Source organism: Apis cerana, linkage group LG10 (assembly GCF_029169275.1).
Source record: "Apis cerana isolate GH-2021 linkage group LG10, AcerK_1.0, whole genome shotgun sequence".
Lineage (NCBI taxonomy): Eukaryota > Metazoa > Arthropoda > Insecta > Hymenoptera > Apidae > Apis > Apis cerana.
Window position 1 is genome coordinate 895,922 of NC_083861.1, and position 24,583 is coordinate 920,504.

At 28.2% G+C, this 24,583-nt stretch overlaps 1 protein-coding gene across 4 annotated transcripts in view; it reads right to left on the reverse strand.

Moving 5' to 3' along the window:
* Positions 1 to 24,583, reverse strand: part of LOC108003750 (bifunctional heparan sulfate N-deacetylase/N-sulfotransferase) — a 395,004-nt gene that overhangs the window by 119,445 nt on the left and 250,976 nt on the right. The window lies entirely within an intron of this gene.

Consider the following 24,583-nt stretch of genomic DNA (forward strand, 5'->3'; position numbering starts at 1 on the left):
GAGAGTCAAATAACTAAATATGTATCTCTTTAAAAAATAATTCATATAAATTGGGAATTATTGTAACAAATTTTAAAAAAATTTTTAAATATTTTTTTCTTTAATTAACTTTTAAGAAAGATAATTAAATTATTAATAAAGAATCTAGATGCTTTAGAAGATTGTTTCATTATTTCTCCGTTTGACACAACTAGGAAAAATTTACTGGAAATTGGGAGTTTCAGTGTCTAAGCCCTATATAAAAGTACGATTGCTTATAATAATGGAATTTTCTGGAAATTGAGAGTTTCGGTGTTCTAAGTCCAATATAAAAATATGACTGCTTATGGCAACGGAATTTTTTTGCGAGTTTTTTTACTAATGCGATGAATCGAGTTGGGATTGTGAAAATGTTTGATACTTGAGATTATTTTTATTTAGGGGAAATAATAGAGATTTCCTATTTACAATTTTTATAGAATTTAATTCAATTTCGATTCTACGATTATTATAAATCTAATGATCAATTATTATGTATCACTGTATTTAAGAATATTCCATTTTTAAATTTCACCTCAATCCTTCAACATTCAATTTTTCAAATATTCTTCGAACAAGGAAACCATTTTAAAATTAGACACGAACGAAAAGTCTATTTCATTCAAAGGAATTTCCCTTTTGCGTGAAAAAAGTTCCAAGTTGCGTCGTTCCAACGGGAAGGAATTGAATCGCTATCGTTATGGAGGCGCCATTTTCATAACCATCCCCTATCGACTCTCTAACTATATTCGAATATTCCACGTTACACCAGCCGTCTTCCAGCTGATGCACGTTTATCCTGACGCCATGCAATAATCTACAATTCCACGGTAATACGGAACTTCATAATGTCCGTAATTATCCGGGATAATCTCACTGTCGTGTTCTACGTGTAATGTATGCTTCCGCTTTATCCCGGTAATGAAAATATCTGCCGGCGGACGTATTTGGCCGGCTTAATTAACTTAATAGAAAATTTTCGTTTCGTCGATGAGTAAGTTTTATCTTATCGTTTTAAATAACGAATTATTACGTCGAAATTTTTTGAACAAGTCAAAATACGATTTTATTATCGTTGTCTTGTACATTTGATCATCGAATGTGCGAATGGAATAGATTGGAACTGAAATAACAATTGATATTTTACGAATTTTCTTAGTAGGAAATTTATCGATAAGTTTGAAATATACAGAATGTTAAATATATTCAACAATGTTGAGACATGTTTGAAGAATTGATTCTAGAAATAAATCTAATTAAAGGAAATAAGAAAATTGAGGTATAAGTAGTATTTCGAATCGAAATGACATTCTATAGATTAATGGTAAACGTTAAAAGTAATGAAGAAAGGAAAAAATATAAGTTATGATGTCAGTCGAAATATTAGACTGTGATTTTCTATTATATACGAAACTTATTATTTATATTTATATTTAGGTCGTTTTTTCTTGATCATATGTACTGCATGAACATTCATCGTCTACTAATTCATCAATCTCGTTTTTTTTATTCTAACGGCTAAAGGCGTCCAATATGTAACATATATATTTTCGAACGGTAATTTTCTCAATATTAATTCATATGAGTATAACATTCAATCACTGTGCAGTACCATTCAGTTTATCTAGATTATCAGTCATATTGTCAGTCAATTTTATCCGCAAAGAAATCTATCAAAATGGTACAGACTGATTTTGTTAAAATTTATAGGAGAAGTAGTTTTCAAAAAAATATTTGAAAAAATTATTATTATTTTTAACTTATTTTTTTTTATCAATTGAATATCTATTGAATATTTATTTTGAAGTCAACCCTATTTTTGGAGGTAGACGATATAAAAAAATTTTTTATTAAATTTTTTAACTAAATTTATAATTATAATAATTTACGTACAATAAAATGTTTTTTTCGTTTTTTTAATTCTATTGCAGATTTTGTTAATAAAGTTATTTTATTTTGCAAATTCTAAATTTGCAATAGTTTTCAAAAATATATAAAATATAAATGTTTTTTATATCAAAAACATTTAAGAATAATGATGCAATCGCATTAATCATTACAATTAATTTTGTAAAATATGATTTCATAAGATTTTCAAATTTAATTTCAAATAAGGAATAGCCATATAATCAAATCATATAATAAAAACGAAACTAAATATTTTGAAATACTTGTCTATAATATAAAATTAATCAATGAATGCATTTCAACTTTTAATATAAATTTATATTCATATTCACATAATGTGATTGTAGACTATTTAGAAAATTTTTCTAAATATGGAATCTATCTCAAAAGATTGAATGATGTCGAACAATTTCAGAAGAAATAATATAAAAACTGAAGAAGCAAAAGATAATTGCTCATCATGTGAATAATGAAACGATGAGCAAGGGATGCGAATCGAAGAATGAATCTAGAATTTCTAACTTTCGCATATTAATTGAAAATTTAAAGATAATTAAACACAGTATCAAAAAAGATAACGAAACATAAATTTTAAAAATTAACATGTGCTTCTTTGTCATAAAACAAAAACAAAGCGATTCAACAAACAAACATTATATATATCACTGAGGAATCAATAAAATAATTGCATTCTTCAAATAATTGGCACAAACAATTGCAAATATGCAAAATATTCAAAAATTGTCGAGCTATAGATAGAACGAGACTGGATTTTTATGCAAATATATGTTTTTCATATTACATATATTTTTAACATAAATATAAATATACATATATGTAATATATTTTTCTTTTGATTAAAAAAATTAAAAGATTAATTTTATATATATTTAACATACATAAAAGTATGTAATATTTAATTCTAAATGAAATGATGAATAATCGTGTTTTTCTTTTACAACATATTATTGAAAAATTAAAAAAATATGATTAAAATATTTATTTATAGGAAAATCAATAAAATTATAGGTTTTTTTTTCAAATAAACGATAGAAATTTATTTTAGAAACTATGAAAAAACTATTTTTATAAAATATCATAATACAAATTTATTTTATTTAAACTTTTATAAATAGAATTACTGACACTGCAAATACTATATATATATTTTGAATAATACATTTTTTATGAATAATATACTAGTTGAATATTTATACGAACTTGTTTTAGTTGCATAAAAATCCGCAGTCTTGTTGATATAGTAACTGAAGGAGCTGCTCTCGCTCTATTTTAGTCTCGCTGTATCTAACGTAAATTTGTATTGCTTGCTTGATAAATAAATTTCAAGCGATTATTTTTGTATATCAACTTTTGCGTTTATTTTGATCTTAAGAATTGATCTTTCAAAGAATTGTTTCTCAAATATAATTAACGCTCTATAAACGTATCTATCTAAAATAAAAATAAAAATAAAAATGAAGTAAAAATATAATAAATAAAATAAAAATGCAAAGAAGTATGGAATAAAATAAAATAGAAGTGTGATGTAACAGTTGTATTATTAGAGTGAGTACAATAGTATTATATAAAATATGCAGAAATAATATTATGTATGTACTTAAATATTAATGATATATATCGTGTAAAATAGAGAACGAAAATTAATATTATATTAAACATGGCACGAATCATTATTTATAATAATATAACAAGAATATTACAACTGGAGCTTCATCGAGATCAATTCGTAATAAACTTAATTATTATTAATTATATTAAATATTATTAATTAATTCAAATACAATTATGAAAGATTTCATCAAATACAAAGAGATTTGAAGAGATTTTATGCGTTGTACCGTAACTATCGATTTGTACCGTATAAATTGTATTATAAAAAAATAATCCAATCTGACAAATTTCAAATTCTCGCAAACGTGATAATTGTAAATTCGACTTGTAATATCGATTGATATTTAAAAAAAAAACTGATTCTTTATGAAAGTAAAACGAAAAGAGATTGAATTTTTATCAAAAGTGAAATCGTGCTACATAGACTCCTCTTCCCTCTCCCCCTTTTCTGTATTACGCGGAGTTTCAATCGCCATAAGAGGGTAAGAAAAAATTAAGGAGAAAGAGGAAAAGAAGAAAAATAGCGGTGGGAAGTTCTTGGCGGAATCCCGTGCAAATAAACTCGTATTCCAAGTGGCTGCCACGCCGGGGGAAGTAATAATATGAAAATCCATTCGTGATAAGCGTGCCACGGGAGCGCGCCGCCGAAAGAAAACGAGACCAGGCATCGGGAGATTGTAAATAAGCTTGTGGATTGTAAATAAGCCTGTCGCGAAAAAACGAATAGTTTTTCCATAATTCCGAAGAGAAGCTGGGCGAGGAAAGAGGATAAAAAGAATGGAATACGATGGAATTCTTCGGGCGAACAATTTTTTTTAAATATATTTCACCTTCGAATTTCGCATTATTTCAATCTATCTTCGTCCTGTTTCTAATTGCGCAGTGGGGTATGGATTGAAGTTGTCGGGGAATGTTTCGGTGTTGGTGAAATTTTACGAAATGCTCCCCATCGATTTTAATGGAGTATTACGTATAATAGACTGTATACGTAGATAACAGATGTACACCAGCAAGATCTATGTCGCGTGGATTATGGTACGACTGTTTATAGTAATAACTTGTGATTATGAAGAAGTACATTATGGATCTCGATTAATACGTAGCAAAATAAGAACGTAATATATCGTGAAATAAAAAATGTAATTTGATCTTAATATTGAAAAAAAAATAAATAGATTTCATGATATTAAAAAATGAAATAATGAAATCGAATTTCCTTCAACATATAATCTTTAGTTAAAAAAAACTGTGCACAATTTTCAATAATTTTTAATGAAGTTTAAAATCATTATTAATCATTAATGTATTTCACACATACAATTGAATAATTGATATATTATGATACATAATATCTTGTTACCTTTTGTTATATTTACTATGGCTAAGTAACTCTCCATTATGGATCTATATTGAAAATGTTTGGAGATTAAAATACTTGTATACAAATCATTAAAGAAAAAAATTCTGAATTGGTAGAACTATTCAAAAATAACAAATGTGATGAAACAATGCATAACAGAGCGAGCAGGGAAAGATATATGTATCGTAATCAAAGCAATGTACACAGGATGTTCATGCTATTTATTTCCAACATTTTTCTCAAGTAGTATACTTTAGAAAAAAATAAAAAAAGAAAAAAACTTTATTATATTTTATGCGCAATATAATATAATAATTGAAACAAATTTTTAAAATTTATAATAATGGTCATAATGACATGACAATTATTTTTAATAATATTTATATTTTATTTTACAATTCATAATAGCGGCTATCAAAACAAATTCAACGATTCGTTGGATAATAAAGTTTAAAGAATAAATGATAGGTGAAGAAAGCTAAAAGATTGAAGGCATTAAAATAACGAACGAAATTCTAAAAATTTTTAATATTTCGGGAATTTTCGAAAGCTTCTTAATTTTCTTCGATCTGTCGAAAGTATCTTTTATAAAGTTAATGTATTTCACGAATTTTTGTAAATTGCTGATTGCACTTTTTAATCGTTAAACATTATCATGTAATAAATCGTTAAATTCAGCAGTTATTATTATAAATATATATATTGTAAATTTTAAAAATTTGTCGTATTAAATGCAAAAAATTCGTCTTTCCTTTTCCATTTATTTTTTTTTAAATATTTCTTGAGCATTAATATAGCGTGAACATTTGTATACATATTAATAATTAATAGAAATAATAGATTTAATCAATAAAAATCGTTATACAAATACCGTGCTGAAAATATGAAAAATATCGAAAATCGCAAGAAAAATCCTAATTTTTTGCCCAAGGAAAATGCCCCAGAACCGCACAGATTCAATAAAATTTCTCCTATTATTTATTTACCACACTCAATATTCAAACAAACCCACATTCAATTAACGCCATAAACCAAAATAAAAAAGCGGAAACCAATATAAAAATACCTATGATCAAAATAAAATCGATTCTTCCGCATCGAGTGGAAATTCCGCGCGTTCTAACGCCGCTTTTCTAATCCCATTTACACCACGTCGCTCCATTTCTCGTCTCGTTAATTAAACATCGGATTGTGTCACGTGGATGAAAGCCCGACGTATAGTCTCGAAATTTCCTGCCAACACCGAGATCCTCGACGACTCGCGGGGAAGACACTCGAGGCCTTCGGCGAAGAGGAACCTACGGCCCCGCCGCCGTCTCTCCCTTAAACGCTCCTCCACGAGTTTTTCCACGAGTGTTATCCGTAATTACGGCGACTCACGACCAGTTATACGCGCGCGGATACGCCGCGGAGTTGCGGCAGAGTGGATTCAAAGACGTCGTTCAACGTCGTCATTAAGTCGAGAGGGCGCCCCTGCCCTAAGTACCCGCGTGCGCACGCCGCTACGCGACCGTTAATCGCTCGAATGCCCGCAAACACGCGTGGATAATCCGCGGCTATTTCACGCTATCTGTTTCCAGAGACCTCCACAACTCGCGCCATCTCGCGGCTGTTTTTTGCCCTAAGACGGATTTAGCCTTCGTCGTCGCTGTGCGATCCGGATGATGATTCGTTCACGGTGAAAGGTGTAAAGATTGTTTTCGTCTGCACTTCATTCAATGCGAACATTCAATGCGACCAATGAATAAAATAGATCCAAGTTCCACTTTCGATGAATGGAATGGATGATTCATCCGTGACGAAGCGGCAGCGATCTAAACTTGTGTAACAACGAACGAACAATCGGTCAGATATTATGCAATATAATTGTATTAGTAAAGTTTGAAAGTATTATAATTTTAAAGCTATATTGAAATTATAAGTGTCATCGAAATGGTTTGAAATTATCGGGAAATAAATAATAAACGGCATAAATATATAATCTGTAAAGAATTGGATTTATCTTAATTAAATGTAAACGATTTAGAGAAAAATAGAAACGATTTATATCAAGTGATATTTTGTGAACTAATTAATTAAATTCGATCATTGAACGAATATTCCAACTTTCATCTTTCGTATTCATCATTTGTCACGTAGAAAAGTCATCTGCCGTGAACATTCCAAAATGAAAAAAATGTAAATTTATCTTTAAAACTTGGACGACCGACTAGGGATTCGATGTGTGAGAAAGAGTTGACACCCTTTTTTTGAGCTTCGTGGTAAATGGTTTGAATTTGTGAATAGTTTGACGGAGTTTCGAGAAGTAGAGTTATATACACATAAGTAGAATCACTTGAGTTACGATGAAAACTCTCGGATCGAATAAAATTCTTAACTTTTATAAATAAAAGTTATTCGTTGAATTTTTAATCTTTAAATTAATTTTGTTTTAAGTTTATCATAAATGTTCAGTTTTTAAAATTATTTCGATTAATAAAAATTCTGAGAGTCCCAACTAATAAATTCTAAAATCTAAAAGACTCAATTAATATTCTTTTAAACAGATTCAAAGGTAAAATGAAAAAATTAGGAATTTTTTGAATGTTGACAATACATAATAGCGAGACTGTTTTGTGCTTATTCGACAGCAATCAAATAGAGCAATCGAACAACTTAAAAATATATATATTTAAGAATATATTTTTTATCATCGTCAAGAAAATTAATTATTATTTCCTAAATGAAATTTTAACATCTGATCTAATTCAGATTTCTAGGGAATCTACATACCATTACAACTTTAATTTTTTAAAAGTACAATAAATATTCTTCATAAATTTTATTTAACTATTTTTTCATTTTTAAAAAAGAAAAAGTTTCTTAGTTATATAAAAATATAATGTACACTTAATAATAGCATGGAAACAGAAAATATAATTATAAATTATTTCATAATTAATTAATAATTTTAACAATTTCATTTTTCTACTTTTTCAGATGGATTTATAAATGAATTTTAATTAAATAATCATTTAAAATTAAGATAATTTTTAATTTTTTAAAAGGAAATTAAATTCTTTTTCATAAGGAAAGTTTTGATTAAATTTTAAATACTTTTTTCAAATAATATAAATAAAAATTGATCTTTATGCTTGAGATGTTTAATTTCCTTATAAATTAAATAAAGTTTCTTCTCACGATTATTTTCTTGATCTACGATAATATGAAACTTCATCTTAACTATGAATTTCTAAAATAATATTTAACACTGAAATGATCAAAGATATCTGGAACAAGATTATAAAATAGCAAAGAACAAGTTTAAAAAATATTATTATCTTAATAAATTAATTTTACATAGACCAAGTAAAAGGAAAACAAATAATTGGACACATGCATAATTATAACAAACTTTCAAAAGAATGAAGATGATGAATGTGTTGTTTGAACGTCTTTAAACGTTCCAGGGACATGTGTAATTTATAATCAACAAACAGTTTTTTATTCTCATGTTAATATCACAGAAGAAAGATTATGCAAACGATGACTAATATAATTTAACTAGAAATAAACTGTAGACTTCATAAAATGACTTGCAACGAGATGACGTTGGATGTTAATCGCTTAATATGTATTGCTTTAATTGCGATCAAGAGAGAACGTAGTTGCGAATTGACATTTAGCTAATTGATCATCAATAATAAAAGTTTCCTGGAAGTTTAATATAGATTCAGGGATCCTCGATTCGTTGCCCAATAACCAAAGCTCTGTTTTCATTATTAATCCACGGGTCATTTAACGAGCATTATTAACTTCCTCGGTGGTCTATCGTATCGATTTGGGAATTCGGGGTGCAGAATTTAAACGTGAGCAGGATAAATTGTTAATCAATCCTATCATCACTCTGGCTAATTAATTCCAGAGAAATTGCAGTACATTTTTTTTACGTTGAAATAATATTTTTTTTCGAAATTCTTTGGATATTTAATATCATTTATGATTAGTTAATGTTCAGAATTAATTAATTACGTATAATTACGAATCATGTTCTTGTCACAAAAAAAGTTATAAATATTATTTTGATGAAATTTTGCAAGTCAAAAATAAAAAAATACGTTTTTTTCAAGTTTAAAGAGTTAAATTAGTCTCCAAACTTCGTTTCATTAGGAATTAATTCAGAAATGGTTAAAGGTAAAAAAATTTATTTAATAAAAAGTAAATGCTTTCTAACATATCGAAAGAAAAATATAAAAATTTTTTAAAATTGTGTCATCTATGTTTATTTGAAAACATATAGCAAATGTATATGATTTTCTTATCAGTACTGCTTTAACAAATATTCTATTTTCTTTTGTTAGCAACATCAGCTATAAATCAATCAAATTTTGATAATTGATAAGTATTGACATTTTCATTCAAATAGTATCAAGAAGATATTTAATGGAGTTGATTATTTTTATAAATTTATATTTTTCTATTTTTATCAATATATGTATAATTTTTGGCGATATTCATCTAAATAATTTTACTATAAATTTTTAAATTTTTGAGAGCACATATATTTTATACTTTTCGAAATTTAATTGTAGCTCAATACAAATTTCAACTGAAGTTCAATTTTACTTACAATTCATTAGATTCACATCGCTTTTCCTTCGAATATTTCTCGATGAATCGTGTCAACGATCATCTCTAAAAGGCCAATCGAAACTCGAAAATAAACGAGTAAATGAGAAAGTAATTTACATAAATTTTTGCACGAAGGTACGTGAGAAAATTTAAAATCGCGTAATAACACAGCAAAGGAAATATTAAATCAATTTAATCAGTCTTAAAATCTTCTTACAATCTTACCTTACAATCTCGAAAAATTCCTGAATTTATTTTGTGATGCGCGATATTCGTAGGATAAGTATTCAAAAACTCTTACACTGGCATTATTCGCACGTAAATGATATTAAAAAAAAAAAAAAAAAAAAAAAAAGGAAAAAAAAAAGATTGACCAAATTAACAAGGACAAGAAATAATGGTTAACGTCAGTGCTAATTCGTACGAGTTTGTAACACAGGACATATGTTAACAGTGAATTAACGCGTTAGAACGTACGAGCACACGGGCGAGGCGAGAGTTAACACCGTTCCCAAGCCATCGATATGATCGCAATTTCAGCTTACAACCATAATTAACGCGCACTCTGCACCGGTACACCTGACCAGGCTTCACTAGAACACGCTTTGCCCGCCATTACCGTCGATAAATGTCGGATCTAATAATAAATCGAACGACGATTAACTGAACGTAAAAGTGCATCCACGCCACAGCTTCTGATACCTGGGAAATTGGAACATTGGGAGTTTCAGTTGGAGAGAAAGTGTTCGATGGTTCGAAGAAAACTTAGGGTAACAGGACGCTCTTATGAAATTACATCAGAATTTGTGCGTTTTGTTTCTCATGAAAATTAACCGATTAAATTAACAATTGATTTAATTTTTTTATTCCGTGATTCAGATATTCTTTAGGTAGAGACGAAATGCGACAGTACAGTTTGAAATACTGTCGATAATTTGAAATAATTTGGAGATTTCGTGTTCAATTTATCTAATTTGTAACATTGTAAGTAATAGGGGCGAATAATTTGTTAATCGATAATATTTGTTTAAAAATTGTAATTTTAATATTTTTGATTTAATTTGTAGAAAAATAAAATATCAATTTTTAAAAATTTTTCTAGTTCAAAATATTCAAATTTTGGTCAAAACTTTAAGGTGAATCATTTAATCTATTTGAATTTTAATTGTATGATTTGAATTTGAATTTTGCAAATTTTTTGAGAATATAAAATGTGATGAGATTTATGTGTAAGATATTAGATTTTAATTCTGTGATTTGATTTGATCAAATCACAAGAGAAAATAATTTTAATAAATACCTGTTTTTTTTTTAATTTTATAAAATGAAGATAATTTGAAGTATTCCAAATTATTTGCACCTTAATACAATTTTTAATTTGTGTCATTTTTAATTAAACAAAAATTTCAAATATTTTGTTTTTTTAATATTATTTAGAATTTGAAATAGATTATTAGTTTTTCTACAATTCCATGTAATTTTATTTGTTATCAATAATTTTTTATTCGTCTTAAGGAAAATGATATTCCAAACATGCTCTACAATTAAGATTGTAATTCATATAAATTAAGATTAATTGTTATACTAAAATTATTATAATCAATAAGATAATAATTCTATCTTATTTTTATTTCTCAAAAAATTTTCTATTAATTTTTACTTTTGTTTATTTAATAGTTTTAATAATTTTAATCCAACTCCGAGTTTTTTTTAAAAGAAATTCATGTGATCTATATTTTCTGTATTTTATTTCCATACTTTACTTTTTTTTTTAAATTTCTATATTGTACAATAAAATAAAATAAAAATTGGCATCTTTATAAAAATCCGACAAAAATTGAAATTACATTATGTGCCATATGAAACGAATATTCGGTTAATATGAATTTCAATAACGAAAAACTTTAAGAAGTGACGTGAAAATACCGTCCAATAAAAATTCACACATAGAGTTCAAAATTTATAGAAAATAAAAGTGAATATAAGAATATAGAGTGGCAACAATGAAAGCACACAGAGAGAAGAGAAGCAGATTTTTAACATATCTAAAGAATGTTAATCTAAAGAATCAAAAAAATTAAGAATTTTGATAATTAAGTGTTGATCCAATTTTGAAAATAATTATTTCAAACTCTTATATATTGGTTCTGATTGAAATTGCTATGAAGAACCGAAATGATGTAATTAAATTATAATTAAATATAATTAAATATAAATTATAATTAAATAAAAAATACATATAAACTTTATACATATTAGTTTCATTATTTTGCTTTCCACTTTAATTTCTTTTACGATCGAACGAAGGATAAGATATATATACAATAAGACGACAAACTTTTTTCCTTTGTTTTTTTTAAACAATTGAATAAAGTTTGTTTTACTAAACAAGAAATCACGTTTTTATAATTCTAAAACGAAGATATAATTTTATAAATGAAGAATATTGATTTTGACTGATAGGCTAGAATGTGAAATTTATTTGTATTACTTATACATATACAATAACGTTAATACTAATAAAGTTTATAACAGATCCAAATTAACTTGAGATATAATCGATAATATATTACTTATTCATTTGAATAAATAATAAAATTGTATTATGTACAGTAATAATAAAGTGTGTTAATAAATGAATAAACAATCATTGATGCATTGTTAATTTAATATTGATATTTAATAAGCTGATATACTATTTCAAAACTGATATAATAATAGAAATGGAATCATAATCGATACTTAACTGTTGTAATATTATTTTGATTTTTTATAATTACGAGACTCGGAATTAATATATTATATAATTTTTTTCAAACTGTTCAACAAGACAAACTTTTTATTCTATGTAATTTTAATCATAAAAATCTCCTATAATTTCATGATTTAATGAGATATATTATTATAATAAAAATGTATTTAGATTAGGCATTTAAAAGATATTTAAAAATTATTAATATTATTTAATTTGTAATCTCGAAAATAATCTGTTAATCAATGATATTTGTGTGTAAAAAATTGTAATTTTAATATTTCCTGTTTACTCTGCAAAAGAATAAAATGTCAATTCTCAAAAGTTTTTTGCAAGTATTCAATGTTGAAATCATAATTAAAATATTTTTGATTAAAACTTTTTGATTAAAAATAAATCATTCAATCTATTCATTTTAATTTTATTATTTTATGTATTTTATTTTGCAAATTTTTCGAGAATATAAAATATGACACAAGATTTTAAGTTTCATATTGCTATTTCAGAATACTGAAGATAAAAATAATTTGGAATATTCCACATCAGATTAGTAAGTAATGAGAAAACATCGATTAACAAATAAAATGATTAGCTTCTTGTACTTAACGAAGATTGGAAAAAAACTGATTAATTATGTTGTAATAATAAAAGCAAATTTATCGAATTAAGAAATCAATATTTATCTAAATATATTAATTTTATAAATAATTTGGAATATTCCAAATTACATCTTAATGAAATCCTTATTTTGTGTCATTATTTAATTAAACTATTTCAGGTACAAAAAATATTTCTGGTACTTTATATTTTTTAATATTATTCAGAATTTGAAATAGTTTGTTAATTTTCCTACAATTTTACGTAGTTTTATTTATTTCTCCAGCAATAATTGTTTATTTGTCTTAAACAAAATCTATTATATTCCAAATATATTGTATTTCCATTATTTACATAATCTAATTATAATGTAACAATACTCGTGGTTAAATCTCATTATCCATCCATAATCGTCCACAAAATCCACATCTTTTCCCAACGGGATCAACGTATCCAAATATCGTCGAATAATCGGACCATAATTAATCAATGAACAATCGAATCGTTCTTAAAACGAGCGTTCCCGTGCGAGAACCGTGCAATACGATCCAAATCCAGCTCGTAAAAAAGGATCGGCGTTGTAAGGGATCCTGGAAGCCGTTCGAGGTCGTAGAGTAAAGTTCGGATGATGGACAGTTCCCCTGTTTGCCATCCTGGTCCCCTTCGCTTTGTCCTGTAGTTACCCCCATCCCCTTTGCCGGTATATCCTTTCCAACATTTCTTCCTCCCATGAACACACGTATACGACGCGTACAGACGAGTCATTATGAAGTCTAGAACCGACTCTTCTCTTGATTTTCTTCTTCTTCTTTTTCCATTTCGCCTCCAAGACGGCGGCAAGTTTGCTGTTCTCCGAATTCACACGACGTGGATTTACTACCGCGATCTCGCCACTTGAAAATGTCGTCCTCATTCGCGGATTAAGCGAATCGGCTGCATTAGCCGCGGATTTTGCTTTTTCGGGAGACGAATGAAAACTTGGAAGTGTCGAACTATTCGACAGAAAGGGAATTCTGATGAATCTCTTCTGGAAAAGTTTTCTAGGCTTTTTTTCTTTCTTTCTTTCTTTTTTAAGTCTTGATAATATATTTGAGTTCGTTTGAAACAGAATCAAATTTTCATTTTGAAATTGGAAATTGTTGTCTCGTTGGAGAAACTTTTTAATCAAGCAATAAACTAGATTAAATATTTAAAATTTTTTCTAAGAATTTTCAAATTAGAAAGATTTGGATAGAATGGAAGATATTATAAGATTTAACAAATTTTTAATCATTTTTTAATTTTTCATATCAGATTTGTTAAAACTTTATATGATTAATAACGATGTCATTTAGGAATACAACAAGGTGCTTAAAAGAAGAATCGTTTCCCATTCAGTATGTTCTCCTATTTTCAACGTAATTTAGTGAATTATTTAATCTATATGCTGTTTCATTAATTAATCCTGATGCTAGTACAATATACGCGTTCCAATTTTATTAGTGAAATGGAGGTTTGTTAAATGAATTTCAAAATGAAAATAATAAAAAATAATATCTGAAAAACAAAAGGATTTTTTCATGCAATTGAGATATTCTCTGGTTCGAAAATTTTCAATCTTTCCTATGAGATAATCGAGCGAATCGTATGCAAGAAAAGAATCGATTTTACTTTGTGAGTTCACTAGATGTGTATGTTCGAACTAATTAATTTTCTGCGAAAGGTAGAGAATGACTGTTGTAATTATCACGCTATCGATCCAGATCGAAAATTCATACAAGTTTTACCTATGCTTCCTTCGTAATATATTTTCTACATAGTTTTTAAACGTAATAATTTAAGATAAATTTACATCGCCATGTGAGTTTGAAATAAAATGGAGAAAATAATATATGTATGAAAATTCTTAAAATATGACAGTTCAATCAAAAACATGTTCTTTATAATATGGAATTAAAATTGGAAGAAAAGAGGCATATATTGCAAATTTTATATTTAAAATAAAAAGAAAAATCTTCATTTTTAGAATGCCTAAATATGAACCATAAAATTACTAAAAAAAAAAAAAAAAAAAAGTGAAAGCAGCATTTTCAGATTGAAATATTTAAAAATATATTCAAAACATATAAAGTTATATAAATAAATTTAAATTTAAATTATGTATCCATACTATTTATAATATTTACAATTTATTTACAATAATCACAAATGAATCATAAGTATATCATTATATTATATATTCATATTTTTATTTCAGAGTCTCCATCTCCTTTGCCCTATAGTTTATAGGGTATTAATTAATATATTAATTATTAATAAGTTTCAATATTCTCATTATTCCAACATTTTCTTTTATTCTATCGAATTGCATTAATTTTTTTTTTCTCAAACATCAAAAAGTGATCCAAGTATTTTAACCTATACGAAACTAATATGATTGCATCATTTAGTTTTGAACGTTAAAAAAAATGATATTATGACATTTATCACAAAATTTATATTATTATAAATCTTATGATATAAACAGTCTAATCAATTAGATCTTAGTTTAATAGATTATTATTGTAAAAAGTACAAAGTACTTTTTTTTAAATATTTTAAAATGTTTTAAAATAGCGAAATAAAAAAAACAACACGTATAATACAATATATAATATATAAAAATAATAAATGCTAGTCTTCATCTCCTTCGCAGAACATCTTTTTGTTCATAAATTGTAATTTCATTTTATTTTTGATAAAGTAAAGCACTTAATCTCAATATTTCGCTAGCCCATATTTCTACCATCTCCTCTAGTATTCTATTAAAAAAGTTTGTGCTTTCGTAAAATTAATTTTTTCGAGGAAATCTAAAGAGAGAATGCAAAAATTGTGTTACACTTCAATCAAGTATTAACATTAATAATGAAATATGTATCAAAATAATTGATATAACCAATTGATATAAATATCTAAACTAAACAGATACAAAAGAAGAAAGTATCGAATTTGCTATGCAAAAAAGATTAAAAAAGATACAAATTTCATATTTTATAAGTGTTAGATATAATTATGTTAATAAGTAAATAATTAATATATAGTATTTAATAAATTTTTCAATTATTTTTTATATATATAATTAATAAATACATTTATTAAATTATTCATTATTATAAAAAGGATTACCAATAAAAATTATCAAAAAATGTAAAAATATTCGACGAGTATAGCAAAGAATATTTTTTATACTTTTACTACTAAAATATTTATATTTGTTACAAATAATCCCATTTCAATTTTTATTTAAATAATCTAGCTATAGTTATAAATATATCTAAATTCTCAAAAACTGTTTGATTGAAACTTTGCTATATTACATTTCATTTATATTAGAAGAATATGATTCTTTAAAAGCAAAAAAAAATTCATTTTCGAAGAATCTTTTATATAACCAAACTATTCTATAATTATAAAATTATATATTGTTACGAAATGACAAGCAAATTCCATAGAGGCCACGGGTCTTCTTCAGCGGTCAACCTATCCCGATCAGTAAACTTCGAATTTCGCCATCGGGGAGTAAGAACCCATTACATTTTTAATCTGTAAACGATACAGATTTATGGTGAGTCACGATTCGTGATGGCGAAAAACGCGAGGCTAGATCATCAAGAAACGTCCAGAATGTCGATATGAAGCCGTTCGATCGTAAAGCTCGTTTATTATAGTGCTCGTTGTGGCTTGTCGGGCTGTTCGACTGATTTCACCGAAGGGCATTCCACCACAAACATCAGACCGACTTCCATCCTATACACGTTCGTGTATAATCATTCGAGCACGTGATCGATCCACGTCGATCGGTCGATGACTCGCACGGTCTTTTCTATTTTTTTAACAACCGGAATCGAAAAAAAAGAAAAATTCCACGCAAGAGAATTTTTTATAAAAATGATTTTTGGATTTTTAAATTTAATTGACGTTACAAAATTGGCGACCAATTCGTCGTTTGACATTGCAAATTCGTGATGAATTATTCGAAAATGTCGAATTAATTTGATTTTTAATAATGTTGGGTTTAATTAAAATCGATGTGAAATGGTATTGATAATTATTATAACTATAGATATGGAGTTAATTATTATTAAAATATTATTATTAATATAAAATTATAATAACTTTTGAAGTTATTAGGATCGGAAATAAATTAAATACTTAAAATATATTTGTAATTATTAAACGAGATAGATAATATTAAAATACGCACAATGGTACATGCAACTGATTATAGTTATCGTCACAGTTATAGAAAAGTATGAAAGATAAATGATTTAGAACGTATTCATGATTATTTTTTTTTTACAGATGCAATAGTGTATTTTCATTTTGCAATTTATATCCCTTTTTTATATCTTTTATCATTGTAATAATAAAACAATATTGCAGAAATGATTAATTATCGAAATATTGAAAAATTATATTATAAACATTTCAGACAATACTTCACAGCAGTTTTTAGAATTTGAATTGCCGCTTCTTTTCAACGATACTTCTTCAAAAAACAAATTAGATTTTAAATCTTTCTTTCAGCAAGATAATACGCATATAATATATAATTGAAAAATAAATACAACAATAATATTCAATTCATACTTTAAAAGATAATAAACAATAAATAACATTATAGTTAATTATAGTGAAAAAATTTTTTAAATGTTCTATTCGGAAAATGATCGACCAATTATCATCAAATATATTATATAAATATATAACAGGTTAAAATGGATTTTAAGAGAAACGTGTCTTTGCTCAAAATTATTCAAATATTGTCAAGATCAAATAAAGATGGAAATTAAAATAATTACTTTATATAAAACTATTTCTATATGTACGCAAATATATTAATATATTTTGAAATTTTGTCCAAGTGCGAATTATAGTTACTAAATTTTACGAGTTAAAGGCAATTAGTATGCACATCTATGCACAATACATTTATATACGAATAAAGTAAAACGTCATTTCAATCTGTTCCTCCCTCAACCTCCCTTAAAAAAAGAAAGGAGCTCATGAAATTTAATTAAAAAGCCGTTTTATGATATTCCATTCGAGGTACTCGCCAGGGGTAGGATACCCCTTAAAACTTAATTGAAAAACATTTTCGAACACCTAGTGGCCCGTCAACAGTTTGAAATTTAATTAGTGATCATTAAGAATTAATTAAAAACCTCCCTGTCGACGAGACTCGAGTTTTGAACAGAGATGATTGAAAAAAAGAACGGAAGATTTTGTAAGTTGGTTAACGATACCGATGACGGGCGTGCCACGACCACTGATACTAAATATAGAGCGAAAGGCAATAAATATAATGCAACCGCGAGAACGGTGAAATCAGGAAACTGTGACGATACACGTATGTATATTGGCAAATACAGTGGATCGCTATTAATAACTCCTTTGCCGCTTATGCAAATTGTTTCGAATTTCAAAAATAGACAATTTTTGAAAATATGGAGAATCGCAATGGCATATTATATCACGTAGAAATTATTTTGACTTGAACTTTATATTTAGAAAAGTTATAAAATTCGTTCATATATTCTTCGATTTCAATATTGAGTAAATAATGTGAAATTATTATTTCTATTCTATTCTATTCTCAACCTTCCATAATTTTTCATTATTTTTTGGAATATTTAGAAAGTTGATGAAATATTCGAGAGAAAAAACTTATTAAAATTATATTTAATAATGTAGATATCCGATGATATATTATTTGCACAATAATTTTCTAAAACTATTCTCGAAAATTGATACGATTAAAAATTAAAATTATTAATACAATTCTTCAACTAATCATCTAATTATATTTCCAATGTTGTTTCTTTCGATACAGATTTAAATTTTACAATTTTAATAATGCATAATACCAAGAAAAAACAATAGCACCGCGGAAAGCGAAGAAAAATGGAAGGTGGTGTTGACTGTGACTAATGACGAAGTCAAACATTACGCCCCTTCCCACGCAAGATTCGCAAAATCCTCTAACTCGAAAATTCGCAAAATTCATATACTTCACGTTTATAAATACATATATATATATATTTACAACTTTTCATTTATAAATTCGCATTAAAGGATAAATTCAGTAAATATCAAACTTTGGTGAAAATTTAAAATTCGATACGAAGCGACGCAGAAAACTAAAAATCCCTCCATATACGAAACGCGGTGGCACACAGAGAGTAATTTTACAAGGGTGATTTAGAAGCGGTGCATTTATTTTAGTCGAAAGCATAATTCATCGTCTGCGGAGCGAAAATGATAGCGCGAGGCCGGGGGCAATTTAAGAATGAATATTTAATCGCGATTTACGAGGCAATTCTATGAAATTCCGGGATTGCAAAAATACGGTCCGATGTGCACACACGCCGATGATGAACGTTCGATGACGATTTTTAATTTTTTATTATTATATACGCGCGATCGAATGGTAATTACCCCTACAATTTGAGCATACACCGGCTTCGTTTATTTGGGATATTCTATTTGTACGCGGCTCCCGTAAAATACACGGACCTCGCCGGTAATCGTGATTGCTCTTAAACATTCATGCGTCAAAACATTGCCTTTTATAAACATGTTGCATCGGTATTGAAGATTTAACAGGATGCAATTTCACGGATGCGTTATTTCAGAAAGCTTTGCTAATACTACCACGGAATAGGAAATTATTATATATATTTTGTTCTCGTTTTTTTTTTTGTTCTTTTTCGTAATTTATATTCCGCACAACTCCATTTAATTTTGTCTTGCATCGAGAAATGTAAATATAAAATTGATTGGCAAAAAATAATAATTTTTAACGACATTTATAACATTTTCCTCGAATTAACAATAATTTCTTATTTTAAAATCTCGAGTAATCTAATTATTCGAAAAACCATGAATTCAAATTTGACATGCACTCTTTTATCGGAGAATTAATATAATTTAAAAACCATGTTTCCCGAGACAATACTACGAGAAAGTTTCGTACAGTTTATCGTTGAAGTTAAAAATAACAAAGTTTGATACTTTTATAGAAGTAAGAAGCGCTTAATATATTTTATTCTTTGCTAAGTACAGAATAAACGCCGTAACGCTCTCCACTATTTTTCCTCTCTTAAAAAGAGAAAAAAAGAAAAGGGGAAAAAGAGGATTTCCCTATTTCACCGTGGGGAAAAAATAAAAATCTCGAAGCGTGTCCATTCAGCATGGAACAAGGGATGTACGTCATGGTACGAGTCGATCCATCGAATCCCGTCGTTTATATGACGTCGACGTTTCGCGTGGCATTATTATTAAACACCGGGACCACCTCGATTTGCCCGCATCGGTTCAGCGAGCAGGGTAAATATTTGCGAGTATCCAGCGGGTGGTAAAACTTGTGCAAGAGAAAAAGAACGTAGAACGAGAGAGAGAGAGAGAGAGAGAGAGAGAGAGAGAGAGAGAGACAAAGATATAGAAAAAAAAATGACAGTGAGAAAAGAATAAAAAAAAAGCGAGAGAGAGAGAGAAAGAAAGAAAGAATGGAAAATGGGCAAAAAGATGAGAATAATGGAAAAGGGGGTCAGTGGGGAAAAAAAACAGGTGAGGAAGGGGGAAAAGGGGGAACGAAAAGAGGACAGAGAAGAAAAATTGAAATGGACGCGAACGTTTCGATTCAATAAAATCCTATTAGGAATGGTACTAACGCGAATTCGTTTGGCGAACGGTAATTACGATCGAATTGCGATGGTTAAACGACGGTCTGTCCAACAATGCGGTGCACTTAAACGTGTTTATACGAAATAGAACTTTTTTTCTCTCTCTCTCTCTCCCCTCAAAACTCCGTGAATCTCGGATCAGTGAATTTCGATTAAGGTAATTAGCCAAGCTTGAAACGTTCGTATCGTCACACACAGGAGTGGAACTGTGTGACGGTGAAAATCACCTTTTTCAAATTGTTCGAATATTTTCTTTTTTTTTTTTAATCTCGAACGACTAGAGTTGCTTTTTCTCCTCTCTCTATTTCCCTCTTTCTTCCGTAAATTGGATCAAACGATTATTGAAAGAGAGAGAGAGAGAGAACAGTGACAGTAGTTTCTGTTTAACCGCACGGTACAGTATTTTAAACAATAGCTCGAAGATACTATTATAAACGTTTATATATAGGCGGCACGTCGGCGAATTGCAACTCCCAACCGCGGAATGTTCATCCGATAACCCGATTCGCAAGGATCCACATCGCGTGCGCGGATTTCGCAATAAACGGATTACGTTTCTGCGTGTGCTTCCCTGTCTCTCTCGTTTTAATGTATAAACCGGTATATACGAAAACGAACAGACCGTTCAACCGAGAAAATTGAACGCGTTGGGGCTGAGGTAAAGTGTGAAGGGTCATTAAGGTTTCATGAGGATAGTTCGGTAGAGGAGCTTGGCTTTTGAATCGAATTGTGTATAGCACAGTGTAGAATTCTCGACCGAATTTGAGGAATTATTACGTTTCAAAGGATTATCTAATAAGAAACAAATGATTGATGCGATAAGTTAACAAAACTTAATAGATATAGGATGCAGTTCAAAAGTTTGGAAGTCATTCTTCTCTTATCATATTTTTGCATAAAATAATAAATAATACAATTCGTAAATGTTTATAAATTTAATCAAATAATTATTGATATTGACAACAATTTTAGGTCAAGACAATAAAAATATTAAATAAAATATTTAAAATTTGTTTGTGTGTAAAAATGTCTGATTATGATATTGAATTTTAATTCAACTATCAAATATCACTTCATTTATATAATATAATGTAACATAATATAAGAAATATACATTATATCTGATGTAAAATAAGTAAAAAATTCATTAGGTGTTATATTTGCAAAATTGTTTTTAAATTTTTAACATATGACAAAAACTATATAAGGGAAATAAGAAAATATATAATATTATATATTCAAATATCTTATCATATATAACTCTAGTTACTCGAATATATTTGTCTTTCAATAAATTCATATAGAGAAAAATATTTAAAAAAAAAGATGATTCTTTTAATCGATCAAAAATTTAATTTTAATTTGTATCTATTTAAAATTTTCTAAGCTCTGTAATAAATAAATTTAATCATGATTTTCAATAATTTTTCTTGAAATTCTTTATTGTTTCCAAACTTTTATTCATAACATTTTCAAAGAAAAAAAAAACCTATATATCATATGTACAATGAAATATTTATATAAACTATTCATTTATCTTGCAAAAGAGCCCAATAAATCTAATAATAACAGGCATATAATATTGTATAATACCATAGTATAATAACCATAAGGAATCACAATATGAAAATTTTAAAGTAAGTAGTTCACATAGATAGATTTCAAACACAAATGCAGAAAAAGAAATCATCACTATCAATCAAATACTTATCCCATAATACATAAGAACTACGATTTTTTAAAACTTCCAAAGCAAATCAATCTTAAATTATCAAAACTATTAAATCTCTTATAAGCTTAATAATAACAGACGTATAACAACGTATGTACATGATACTATACTACAGAATAATATTAATAGCAAATTAACCGTAATATAAAAATTTGATTGAAAAAGAGAAATAAACCATCATTAACAAAATATCTTCTGGCACGTATCAAGAATAACAATCTGTTAAAAAACTGTCGAAGCAAATCTATCAAGTTTAAACCGCCAATGGAAAAATGTCTAAAACATGAGGTGTATTACGCTTGAATACCGTTTAACGACCGGTTTCCTACCTCGTAAGCTGTTTGCCCAACCACTTTCAGCGAGAATAGTTCGCTTTAAGGAAACGTTCGCGAACTCGATGCGGATAAGAGCCAGTCACGAGGCTGTTCAGCTAATTTGCACGTGTCTTTTATGCATTGGACACACGTTGTACACGTAGCTATGTCCCTGCAATGTCGACCACGCTTCTTCCTCTCCTGTAACGTAAAAAACTCCCCGGTCGCTTTGTCGAAGCGGGACACGAGAGAAGAGGCGCTCGAAAGAAGTTAGCCTTGACACACGTTGCGCGCAAATAAAAGATGCATCTACCATTGTCCCCTTTTCTCTATTTCTCGAACTTGCAGCTCCAGTTGACGCATCGTTCCACGCCCTTCAAGTAATCAGTTACGTTTCCCATTATGCATCTTTTGTATAATGCGACTGCATGCTCACATTACACGCTTTTACGACATATTGGATGGATTTAAAAAAATTTTTTTTCTTTAAATTTGTGAAGTTGCGCGACATGGAGAGATTTTTTATAATATTAATTTTATTATTGTTTTTAATAATTGGTTTTAATATTTAATCTTTTTTAATGCGGAGAATATTCGATTAATTTTTAATAGAATTCATATTCACGATTCGATGTAAAGATATATTGTTTCTCACTAAAGAGCAATTTTGAAATTCAAAATATCTCTCGATCAATTTTATATTATTAAAACTTCATTTGGTTTTGGCACGTGTAATTTTCTCACTCTCTTGGAAATTCAACAAAAACCCGATTCCCATTACTTTGTTACGCGAATTATTCTAATTATTATTTCGTTACGTAAATTTATCGATCTTTTCCTCTGCTATAATTTTCACGCGATCAAGTTTTAATTTTTTAAACGCGTAGACAGATTTCGTTATATTTTAAATTTCCAAAAAATTTATACAGAATTTTAATTTTACATTTTCAAGAATATCACAATAATAAATTGCCGTTACGTTAAGATTGATGAAACAGAAGCGTGCATACGTATTATTGCTCAAATCATGCAGGACACACTTAATTACCCCTCTATCAAATGTACGAAAAATCGAGCAACCCCTTCAACTTTTCAGCGTCATCAGCAACGACAGTCATCGAGGATTGGCGCCGATTTGAATGGCAATTGATGCCGGCAAAACCACGCGCTGATGTATCGCCATAATGCAGCACGGCGATAAAGCGTGGCGTGCACGTTTTATCGTGATAAAGTGGCGGCTGATCGATGCCAACGTCGAGAATATATATCAACGAGGAGAGGCCGAGGGAACCAGTCCGGCTTCGCGCCAGAGGAAAAAAGAAGGGAAACGGGTGGAAATGAGCGAGCGTGGTTCCGAGGGGGAAAGAGAGGGGAAGATGGAAAGATCTGTGGAGAAGAGAGAGATCGAGTATCGATCGAGAACCCGGGCAAATGACCGTCGGAAGTTCGACGAATAGGTCAACACGACGGTACGACGTAATGATTTCGATGAGACGGTAAACACGAAAGGCTCGAGTCAATCGCCTATTATCGATCCGTGATAGAACGTCGAGTAGTTCTTTTTAAATTTATTCGATGCATATTTTCAAACCATTCAAACGATTTATGATTACTTCATGGATGTATTTTTCCACATTATCGCGCATTTTTCTGGTTTTCTTATATCTAATAAATAACACCAGTTTAATAATTGTATTCATTGATATTTGTTTTCAACGAGTTATAAAAGTTTATATTCATATAAGTTTTGATTTCGATCAAAATTTTATTTTTTACAACACGATGAGAATATTAAATCCTAAATATTTTATATAAAATATTCTATCTCGAAGTGATATTCCACTAATAAAAAAATTGCTAATATATTCATAATTATTGTTGATTTTAAATGACATAATTATGAATTATTTTAATTAAATTCTCGTAACGTGTACTAAGACTTTCGTGACTGGCTGT